This window comes from Carlito syrichta, unplaced genomic scaffold, assembly GCF_000164805.1.
Source record: "Carlito syrichta isolate Samal-C Ts95f unplaced genomic scaffold, Tarsius_syrichta-2.0.1 Scaffold288927, whole genome shotgun sequence".
In the NCBI taxonomy this organism is placed as follows: domain Eukaryota; kingdom Metazoa; phylum Chordata; class Mammalia; order Primates; family Tarsiidae; genus Carlito; species Carlito syrichta.
In genome coordinates this window covers 217406-229861 of record NW_007233023.1, presented here as the reverse complement: position 1 = coordinate 229861, position 12456 = coordinate 217406, and the positions used below count along the sequence as shown (strand labels likewise).

Below are 12456 nucleotides of genomic sequence, written 5' to 3'. Positions count from 1 at the left end.
TTTTGATTTATTGTAGAGATGAGGTCTTGCTGCCCAGGCGGGTCTCGAACCCGCAGGCTCAGGCAATCCACTCACCTCAGCCTCCCAAAGGTGCGGGATTACAGACTGAGCCACTGAACCCGGCTAAATATTTTTCTATATACATAAATTCATACACATATATTGAGTTCAGGTATTTTTACATATAATTGGGAGCATAATATATATTCTTTTATTTTTTATTTTTTTTTGAGTTGGAGTCTCACTTTGTCGCCCAGACTGGAGTGCAGTGGCCGCTCCCGGCCACTGCAGCCTCGACCTGCTGGGCTCCGGCGATCCTTCCGCTTCAGCCTTCCGAGTAGCCGGAATTATAGGCATGTGCTACCACGCCCAGCTGATTTTTTTTTTATTTATTGTAGAGATGTCTCGCTGCCCAGGCGGGTCTCGAACCCGCGGGCTCAGGCAATCCACTCACCTCAGCCTCCCAAAGGCACGGGATTACAGGCTGAGCCACCGAGCCTGGCTCATAATATATATTCTGTTGGTCCATCAGTTATTCTTAACTACAACAAAGTGCAAAGTACCATATTATATTAAACCATGCCCTTTTCTTTTTTCTTTTTTTTTGAGTTGAAGTCTCTGTTGGCCAGGCTGGAGTGCAATGGCACGATCATGGCTCCCTGTACCCTCAACCTTCTGGGATCAGGCGATCCTTCTTCCTCAGCCTACCAAGTAGCTGAACACCACCATGCCCAGCTAATTTTGTTTATTTATTTATTTACTTATTTATTTTTGTAGAGACTAGGTTTTGCTATGTTGCCCAGGTTGGTCTTGTCCTCCTGGGCTCAACTAATTCTCCTGCCTCAGCCTCTCAAAGTGCTGGAATTACAAGCATGAGCCCCATGCATGGCCAACCATGTCCTGCTGCTGGTCTTATAAGAGATTATCAGTGTTCAGTACTTTAGTCACAAACAGTGCTGTAAAGAACATTCTTGTGAATATATCTTTGTGCTCATGTTTAATTATTTCTCAAGGATAGATCCCTGTAAGTGGGATACTTGGTCAATGACTACACATTTTCACCTTTAATTGCTATTATCCCCTAAAAAATCTGTACTACATTACATTCAGATAATAATGAAAGAAATAATGTTTCCTTACACCTTAATAAAAATGCATATAATCATCTTTTAAAATGTGGACTAACCAAATAGGAAAATAATGAGTTCCTGCAGATATTTTGATTTGCCATCCATGACTTCTGATGCATTACTCTGAGAAGTGGCATGCACTTAATTTGAATTTTAGTAATGCTGAGTTACTTTTCTTTCTCCTCTAGGCCATATTTATTTGCCCAGTGTTATTTGGATATGGTTTTGATTCCCCTCTGACTCCTAAAAATCATTATTTTCCAGTTTTCTTTTTGGATCATTTCCACTTTTCTATTTTTGTCTTCATCCTTCTTGATAGATAGTATAGAGAGGTCTTCCTCAGGCCTGCTTGCCTTCACCTCTAGCAGCTGATTCATTTAACATAAATAGCTAGATATTGCTTCTGGCAAGAACACAAGCTGAGGACACTCCCTGAAGGGCCAAAGGAATAATCACCTCACCTATTCCTCTTGCTTTTGGTTCGTTCCAAACACTTTGTTATTAAGTGTAGGAAAAGTTATTTTCTTCTTTATATTACGGGTGCTTTTGAAACTTTTCCACTAAATTGTTCCTATAAGCAGAAAAGAGTGAACTTGAAAATAATGATTTGTTTTTCTTATTCTAAACCTCTGAGTAAAATTAAAGGTACAGGAACATTTGTTATTTTCTTTTGTCAGTTCTTTTACTCTCTGACACAGAATATCCCAGTTAAAAAGCACTACTTAAGTTGAATAAAGATAAAAATCATGATTAATTCAGTTCAATTTTACAAAAATGTATATATTGAATGCTAAAGCTCAATTTAGCTACTACAGTCATCCCTTGGTGTCCTTGGGAGATTGATTCCAGGACCCCTGCAGAGAGCAAAATCCTTGGATGCTCAAGTCATTTATATAAAATGGTGTGGTATCTGTATATAACCCCCACACACTAAATTATCTCTAGATTCCTTATATTACCTAATACAATGTAAATGCTATGTAAATTGTATGTAAACTGTATTTTAAAGAAATAACAGTAAGAAAAATTACCTGTACATAGTCCATAGAGATGTAACCATCTTTTTTAAAAAACATATTTTAGATCTGCGTTTGGCTGTATTTGCAGAACCCATGGATATAGAGGGTGGTGTGTATATAGGAAGTGGGGGGAAAGTTTTGCCTTTTGATATCATAGACTCCCTGAAAAGATCTCAGGGACTTCTAGTGGTCATAGACTACACTTTGAGAACTACTAATCTAGAACAATGGCTTTCCATCTGTCTGAACATGAAGGGTATCCTCAATCTCAGCCTCAGAAATTTTGATCCAATTTGTTTGGGGTAGGCCTAGTCACTGATATTTTATAAAAACTCCCTCGGTTATTTTAACATGGAGCAAGAGTTCAAAATTACTGATATAAAACATTGCACAATGTTTTTCATTTATAACTCAGAATATATTTTGAGACTGTACTGAAATATCTGCAAGCACAAAAACATTTAAAATACAATCAAATTAGGTATCACAGTATTATGCCACAATATGTAGATAAGAGGTTTTTGTGGAGGTCAGGCCAGAACAATTTCAAGACCCTCTTTCTCAAAGTTACTGACACCATAAGGATATTTTGGAACTTCATTTTCATTAAATACAGACCAATAGCATCTATCTGTCTATTTAGCTATCTTCTATTATCTATCATCTGTATATAGCCTATCATCCATCTAATTATTTGTCTTTGTGTATATTTATGCATATATGTATGCATATATACGCATACATATAAAACTAATGGAACAGAATATTTAAATCTAATAGTGAAATGTTGGTTTATATGTTTTCATATACTTACAGAAAAATGAATTGATATTATAAGATGTTTTTCCTGGTCATTATGAAACTCCCTCCTACATTTTCTGAGGTGAACCCATTTCAGAGGATAAATCACTAGAAATATATTAGACCATCAGGGAATAGAAAGGAGAACAATAGCAGAAGAGTTAGGATTTACTATGTAGTAGTTTTTTCAACTTTTGAGTATGGTAGGGGACAGAATTGCTACTGAGCTCTTATTTTCCACATTTTCCTTGAAAAATCTATTAGCTGTGAGACTTTCAAGAGCAAAGAGAGAACCAGGGATGGAGTTCTTGATAAGAGTATGATTAAGATGCAGATTCTTACAGTTAATACTTTTGCCTTGGTAGATGTAAAATATAAGCAGTATGCTAAAAAAAAGAAAATCAGTTTACATAGTCCTTCACTGATAAGTCATAATGTTCTTATTTATTACATTGTTGGTAATTCTTTGGTTTTAAAAATAAAATGTGGAATCTGTGATAACTCCATTTTAAGTAATTTAATATTAATGGAAATGGAGGGAGTTGTATTCTGGTTGTTGTTATCATTTTTAATTAAAAAAGAATTAGAATGCAACATAGGCCTAAATATAAAACATAAAACTATAACATCTCTAGATAAAAGCATAGGAGAAAATCTTCATGACCTTGGGATAGGCAAAAATTTCATAGGTGAGACACAAAAAGAGCTAATTATAAAGTTAAAAATGATAAATTGGATCTTACTAAAACTAAAACTTCTGATCTTCAAAAACCCTCTTAAATAAAACAAAAGGTAAGCCATAAATTGGGAGGGAATATTCACAATCTGTGTACCTGACAAAGGATTTTATTCATAATATACAAACTCAGTAATAAGAAGACAAATAACACAATTAAATAATAAGCAGAAGATTTGAGCAGATACTTCCCAAAAGAAGATACATGAGCTGGCAAGGTGGCATGAGCTTGTAATCCCGGCTACTCTGGAAGCAGAGATAGGAGGATTGCTTGAGCCCAGGTGTTTAAGACCAGTCTGGACAACAAAATGAGACTTCTAAAAAAAAAAAATGTATGTATGCTAATAAGCATTGGCAAAGATTTGTAACATTATTCATCATCAGGAAAATGCAACTTAGAGTCATATATGACTACATACCCACTAGACTGGCTATCATAAAAAAATAAGCAAGTGTTAGCAAGAATGCACCTGAAATTCTCATACATTGCTGGTGGAAAGAGAAATAAGTTTCTTGTAAGGTTAAATAAATATACAACTACCATTAGATCTAGTCATCCCACTTTTAGGTATTTTCCCAAGAGAAATGAAAGCATATGACCACAAATACTTATATGTGAATACTCACAGCAGGTTTATTTGTAAAAGTCCCAAACCACAAATGACTCAAATGTCCATGAACGACTGAAAGCATAAACAAAATAAAATACTACTTATATAGCATATATGAAAAATAGACTAATATATACAACTGCATAGATAAATAACACATTATGTTGAGTTAAAGAAGTCAGACACAAAAGAATACACACTTTATGCTTTCATTTAAATATAATTCTAGAACAGGCACTTATCTATAGTGATGGAAAGCAAAATAATGGTTGTCTGGAGCTGGGAACCAGAGAAAGAGGCCAAGGAAACTTTTTGGGGTGATGGAAAAATTCTGTAATTTGATTATGATGATGGTCATACAGGGATGAATTCATTTGTTAACATGCATTAAAGTTACACTTAAAATTAGTGTTTTTTATTGGATATACATATGTTTCGATTTAAAATAAACACATTTATTAAGTAATAATTGTTACAGAAGTATAGAGATCATTAAGAACTGGCAGTTTAGAATGCAGAAATGGCTGAATGCGGGGTGGGGGCGGTGGTGAACAAAAGCAGCTGAAGACAGTGGGAGGATAACACTGGTCTGGGAGTCAGATAATCCAGCTTTGAGGATGCTTCCTCTCATCTAAATTTTAGTATGGATTGGAAGGAGCTGAAAGATGTTTCCCTCTCTGTTAAAGGTCAGAGAGTAATCAGGAACCAGATAAAAAGAGAACCATTGTGTGTATAGTCAGAAGGCAACTTAAAAAACTTTCTATTAAGTTGCAAACAGACTCAGTGGATACTCAAAGAATGTTTGGCACTAAGCTGCTTTGAAATGCTATCAGAGGCTTCTCAGTCTAAGAAAGGCTTCAGAGTGGATCTGAGGATTTCTTTCTCTTTGGCCAGAGAAAAGGCCAGAGATAGTCTAAAAGCCTAATGCTAAAGCTAAAAAAAGCATGCTGCTGTTTTTATTTCTTTGATTTTTGCCCAAAATAGTGTCACTTTTAATAAAATTAACAGATGTATAATCGTTTGATTTTTATTGCATACTTTCCCTTTTTAGAGCATAAGATTGCTCAGATTATTTCAGTTCTCCATTGGAAAGCCACTCCTTTTTCTGCCTCTTATTTATTTATCTTTTTATTTTGAGATAATTGAGATTCACATGCAGTTATAAAAAATGGAGAATGTTTCTATACATCCATCACTCAGTTTTCTCTCAATGCTAACATTTTGCATAACTACAAGGGATGACCCCCCCAAAAAAACAGAATTATCTTTTGGAGAGCAGGACTCTTGTAGTACACTTGAAATTTGTTTTTCTGGATCAAATGGTCAAGCAAAGTTTTTACCTCAAAGTTTAGAGAAGATTGTGTCACTATGAAGAAACATCCTAAGATGCAGCAAACAAGTGAATGGTTTTCCCACCATGACAAGGCACCTGCCAACACCGTGCTGAATGTTCAGGAGTTCTTGACCCAAAACGGCATGACTCCCATACCCCACCCTCCCTATTTACCCAATCTCACCCCGAGTGACTTTTTTTCACCCTGGATGAAAAAAAGTCCTCAAAGGGAAATGTTTTGCTGATGTGGAAGAGGTGAAGCAAAAAGGCATCAAAATTGATGGGTTCGGAAACTATTTTGAGCAGTGGAAATAGCTTCTCGATAGGTGTCTTGTGTCAAATGGAGAGTACTTAGAAGGTGACTGAAGTTTAAACAGGTAAGAATAAATACACAATTTTTTATAATTAAATTCTGTTTTGGGGGGTCCTCCTTATATAGTATAATATCACAACTGGAAAATTGATCATTAAAATCCGTTGATGTTATTCATATTTCACCAGTTTTACACACATTTGTTTGAGTGTGTGTGTATGTATTTAGTTCTGTGCAGTTTTATCACGTGTAGATTCATGTGATCGCCAACAGAGTCAAGATCTAGGACACAATCCCATCACCATTAGAATCATCTATGCCACCGTACATAACTACATTCTCTTCCCTCCCTCTCACTCTTATCTCTTGCCCCTGAAAACCACCAATCAATTTCCCATTTCTAGAATGTTATCCTTTAATAAATATTATGCGCAACCTCTTGGGATTGTTTTTTTGTTATTCAACATTATTCCCTTGGAGTCATCCAAATTATGGTTATAAATAATTTACTCCTTTTTATTGCTGGAGTGTTATTTCATGGGTTATATGTGACTATACCACAGTTGGTTAACTAGTCACCCATTGTAGGATTATCTGGGATATTTCCAATATTTTACTGCTATGAAAAACTCTGTTATAGACATTTCTGTGTAAGTTCTGGTGTAAATATTAATTTCTGTTTCTCTGAGATAAATGCTGGAGAATACAATTGCGAGTTGTATGGCTACTCCATGCTTAGTTTTTAAAGAAAGCTGCCAAATTACTTTCCAATGTGGCTGTATCACGTACATTTTCATCAGCAATGCATGGATGATTCCATTTCTTTACATCATTCCCAACATTTGGTGTTGTATTTATTTATTTAGAGCATTCTAATAGCTAGTTGTGGCTTAATTCACACTTCCCTAATTATATATGAAGCTGAAAATCTTTTTATGTGCATATTTGCCATCTGTATATCCTCTTCAGTGACATGTATGTGCATGTCAATTTTCTAATTGAATTATTTGTTTTGTTACTATTGAACATGGAGAATTCTTTATATATTCTAGATACTAGTCCTTTGGAAGATGCATGACTTGCACATATTTACTTTCAGTCTTTCAGTTACCCTCTTTATCCTCTTAACAGGTTATTTTGCAAAACAGGAGTTTTTAATTTTAATGAGGTATAATTCATCAACTTTTCCTTTCATAAATTATGCTTTTGATGATATCTAAGAATTCTCTGCCTAGTCCTAGATCATGAAGAATTTTTTTCTGTTTTTTTAAAAAAAGGTTTATTGTTTTATATTTTTCGTTTAAGTCCATTATCAATTTGGAGTTAATTTTTGTATAATATGTGAGGTTAAGGTTGAAATTTTTTTCTGCTCAATGACCGCTTACTGTTCCAGCACTATTAGTTGGAAGGCTACCCTTCCTTTGTTGAATTACTCTTGTACTTTTGCCACAAATCAATTGAAAAAAAATCAGTTGGAAATATTTGTGTGGATATATTTCTGTGCTTTCTATTCAGTTCCATTAATCTCTGGGTCTATCTCTGCCAATATCACACAGTCTTGATTACTGTCACTGTCACAAACTTTAATATCAAGTAGAGTGATTCCTCTCATTTTATTATTTTTGGATTGTCAAAGATACTCTAGGGTTTGCATTTTTCATATACATTTTAGAATCTGCTAGCCAGTACCTAAAAAAGAAAACTTACTTGGATTTTGATAATAATTGTCTTACACCTACAGATCAATTTGGGTCAAACTGACATCGTTACTATGTTGAGTTTTCCAACCTTTGAGTAAGGTATGTCTCACTGTTTATTTAGATCATCACTGACTTCTTTCATCAGGATTTGCAATTTTCAGTATAGAGATAGTATACATGTTTTGCTAAATTTATACCTGATTCTTTCATTTTCTTTGGATTGATTGTAAATGGATGTTTTAATTATGGCTTTCATATGTTCATTGTTACTACAATGAGTCCTCACTTAATGTCATTGGGAGGTCTTAGAAACTGGAATAACATCATTTTGTTCAATGTTGTTTCATTATAACTTTTGGTGAGAAAAAAATAGCTTACTTCCTTATTATTTGGTTTAAAGTTGCAGTTTCCAAGAACCAATTGATAATGCTAAGTGAGGACTTACTGCATATAGAAATAACACTGATTTTTGTATTGATCTTATATTCTGTGACCTTACTAAAATCACTTTTTAGATCCCAGGACTTTTATTTTTGTATGATTCATTGGATGTACTAAATACACAATCATGCCATTTGCAAATAAGGGCAGTTTTATGAATTTTTTTTGAATTTGTATGCCTTTCATTTCTTTTTTATTTTCATTATTTTAATAGCTTTAGAGGCATAAATGGTTTTTGGTGTATGGCTGTTTTACATAGTGGTGAAGAAGTCTGGTTTTAAGTATACCTGTTACAGCGTATACACTGTACCCAATAGGTAATTTTTCATTCCCCTCCTTCTTATCCTCCATCTTCTGAGGCTCCAATGTCCTTTATGCCATTCCATATACCTTTTCAGACCCTTAGTTTAGCTTCCACTATAAGAAAGAACATGCGATATTTATTTTTTTGTTCCTTCATTTCTTCACTTAGGATAATGGTCTCCAGTTCCATTCAAGTTGCTGCAAAAGACATTATTTAGTTTTCTTATGGCTAAATAGTATTCCATTACACACACACACACACACTCACTCACTGACACACACTCACTCACACACACTACATTTTCATTATCTACTGATCAGTTGATGGGCATTTAGGTTGATTCCACATCTTTGCAATTGTGAATTGTGCTGCTATAAACATGCGAATGTAGGTGTCTTTTTTGTATTTCTCTCTCTCTCTCTCTCTCTCTCTCTCTCTCTTTCTGCTTTATTGCTGTGGCAAGAACTTCTAGTAGTATGCTGAATAGAGTGGTAAGAATTGAATGACTGCTTTGTTTGTTATCTTAGAGGAAAGCATTCTGTCTTTCACCATTAAGAATGACAGCTGTAGTTTTTTTTTTTTTTTCTTAAATGAACTTTATTTTTTAGAGTAGTTTTAGGTTCACAGAAAAACTGAGTGGAAGGAACATATAGTCCCCATATACCTATTTTCCCCATATATGCACAGCTTCTCCCATTATTAACAACCCCACTAGAGTAGGACATTTGCTATAATTGATAAAAAATACTTCAGGTTTTTAAAACATACTCTATATTACATGCAGTAGTTTCTTTCTATTCCTAACTTGCTGAGAGTTTTTAATCACAAATGAGTATTGGAATTTGTTACGTGCTTGTTCTGTGTTAATTGATTCAATCATCTTCTTTAGCCTGCCAATTCTTCCTCCTTATCCTGTTTATTGGGGGCTTATGATGATGAGGTTTACCATAAAAATTAAGTCTTGGTGGAGAAAACCAGATGTATTTTCTTTTTTTTTATTAGAAGAAAATAAAGTTGAAAGAAATTGATTCATAATACATGGTACAGGAACTCTTTACTATACATTAAAATTGAGTGGCAGTCAGTGGAATTAAGTATGAATTCTTAATAAATAATAGTGCAGGAAAGGATACGTTTGAGTTCTGGAGCAGAGAGGAATGTATTACCTAATAAGTTACAGAAGTCGCTATTTCTAGGATTCACTATGCCTTAAGCATAATTACCTCATTTTGATAACTAGAATTATGTAAAAATACTTCTTCAACTTTGTAGGGACCTACAATCTATTCATTCTTCTTCATTTTCACTATTTTTAACCCTCCACCGTCTCATGTCCTTATTTTCCTCTCTATCCAGTATTGATTTCATGGTCCATTTTTATATTTACTTCCTTGCCAATATCCTTTATCTCCCTTGCCCCATTTTCCCTCTGTTGTAGTTGCCTAACCATTAATCTTATTAAATCCAACTCTTCAACCACTTCAGGTCTGCATATGCATGGCAGAGAATGTCTCCAGAAAAACTGTAAATTTGTGACCACTAATATCATATGGAACCAATAATCCCAAGCGTTTCATTATCTATTTTCCATTTACTCATTTTTCTTAGATTACAATATCTTATTTGTTAAACCTTTAACATCTTCTTCCTCATCTTTACTCAGCTGAGGATCTTTCCTCTTATTTTACTGAGAATATAGAAACAATTGGGAAAAAATGTTCGCAAAACACCCACTGCCACAGGAACCCACTTAACTGTCTTCCTACTGGTTCCTACAGATAAATTGTTTGTTCTCAAACTAAGACTCACCCTTTTACTTTGATAACCCTGTCCTTTCTCACTCATTCTAGGACATAATTCCAACAAATCACCCCTTTCTATCCTGCATCATCAAGATCTTCTCCTTGAATTGATCATTTTCATTAGCATATAAATATATTATAATTAACTCCCACTACTCCCTTTTTATTCTACATTTTCTAGATGATGCCCTGGAAAGATTTGTCTCTGCTCCCCACCTACTATTACTCTTTTCCAATTTGTTATTGAATCCTTTTCAACTAGGCTTCTTCCTCCAACACTCCACTGAGCCCATTTATTTTCAGATCACTAACAGCTTCCACAATTGCAAATATAATTATCAATTCTTGGACCCCATATTCTTGACTTTTAGCCATACTGATACAAAAATCTTGATCTTCTCAAGCTTGTCCCTTCCCAAGCTTTTGCTATCTTATTAATTGTGAAGCAGGTTCACTAATAACCAATCTCAAGAGAGGTCTTCCACTGGAGACTCAAGGTGGAGGAGGGACAAAAATCACCTATCAGGTACAATGTGCACAGATGTAAGTGCACCCAAACTTCTTCACCACTATACAACACAGTTATGTAACCAGAAACTATTGGTGTCCCTTAAAGCTATTGAAAGAAAGAATAAATAAATAACTAAATAAAAAAGAATATTGTATAAAATTACCTTCAGGCTATGTGTATAATGTATATATAAAACATGAATGAATTTTGTGTTTAGTCTTGGGTCCCATCCTCAAGATAGCTTATTATATTATGAAAATATTTAAAAAATATTTTAAAAATCTGAAATCCCAAGCATTTCTAGTCCAAGCATTTTGAATAAGAAATTTCCAACCTGTAGCCCAAGTTTCTGTGAGATAGATTCAGGCAAGAGAGCTAAAATATCTTTCCTAACATATCTTGGAGTCACTGTTCATCAGATATTTCTGATAGATTAATACCGCTTGAGATCTTAGTTGGTTATCATTGCCTTTTTTCCACCTAACCTTTTACTACGCAATAATAGTGGTTATTTTAATTGTCATCAAGGTAATTTGAATTTAGATCTTCTAAAATTCTTTCTCTTTTAATGGTTTCTCACATTCCTGACAAGTGCTGTATAGAGTGGCAGACTGTTGCATAGCCCTGACTTAATAAAGAAGATGGATCAGAAAATTAAAAATGTTTAAATTCACAATTCCCTTTCTTTTCATGTTTTAAGTGAGGAGTTTGAGTACTTTAGGGCAAGAAAAATTGCTGGAGGTCCGCTTCTGTTTAATTAATTTCAAGAATGATTTTATATCTCTGGTCCAAAGAAAAGAGGAAATAGTCATAAAGAGGAAGGGGAAGGAGAGATAGCTGGGTGATGATGAGGGTAAAGAAGGGTAACAGTGTAGTTACTTTGTCTGTCTCACCAGATGCTACTTGAACTCCTTGTCATAAAGATGAGCAGGGTGAGGTAAACTATTTATGTTCAGAATAGGGTCTTCTAGTAGGGTGAACAAAGCTTCCATAAATAAATGAAGGAAAGAAAGAAGAGAAAAGAAAAGGAAGGGAAATAAGATAAAAGCATTGATGAAGATATTCTCAAAGTATTTTTCTGCTGTGTTTAAAATGGGGAGCTATGTGAAGGGAAAAGTGTGAATAGGCAAAGTGTGCCAACAGGATGCCAGCAAGGTAGATAAAACCCAAAAAGCAAAGTTTGTTTTGAACAATACTGGTGCTTGATGTTATACTATTAGTTCATCTTCTTATCCACTTTAATTCTATCATTGCAGTACTAGTTTTTAACTAACGTCCCTTTCTTGGCTTGTGTAACTTTTTTTTTCCTTTTATTATAAAGATGTGGGGTACGATTCATTGTTAGGTATACAAATGTTGATTATTCTTGTTGATGAGGTGTGCCTCCCACAGCAGTTTCCCTCAACTGCCAATCCCACCCACCCCCGACAGTTTCCCACTACTGTCAATCCTTTCCTTATAGTATTATAATTGTCCAAGATCTGCTTATGAATGAGAACATATGGTACTCTGTTCTTTGTTTCTGTGATAGATCACTGAGCATGATCGACTCTAAATCCATCCAAGTTGCTGCAAAGTCCATATGTTTGTCCTTTTTTATGGCTTCATAACATTCCATTGTGTATATGTACCACATTTTTTTCCTCCAGTCCAGCTTTGATGGGCAATATGGTCGGTTCCATGTTTTTGCTACTATGAATAGAGCTGCAACAAACATACGTATGCAGGTATCTTTTTTGTAGAATGATTTGAGTT

General features: G+C 34.6%; 1 long non-coding RNA gene across 1 annotated transcript in view; it reads right to left on the bottom strand.

The window, feature by feature from the left end:
• Window positions 1-4300: 4300 nt before the first annotated feature.
• LOC110595279 overlaps window positions 4301-12456 on the bottom strand; it is a 21921-nt gene continuing 13765 nt past the window's right edge. The window contains exon 4 of the long non-coding RNA XR_002481730.1: window positions 4301-4369. This is a non-coding gene — a long non-coding RNA (uncharacterized LOC110595279). The remainder of the gene's footprint in view (window positions 4370-12456) is intronic.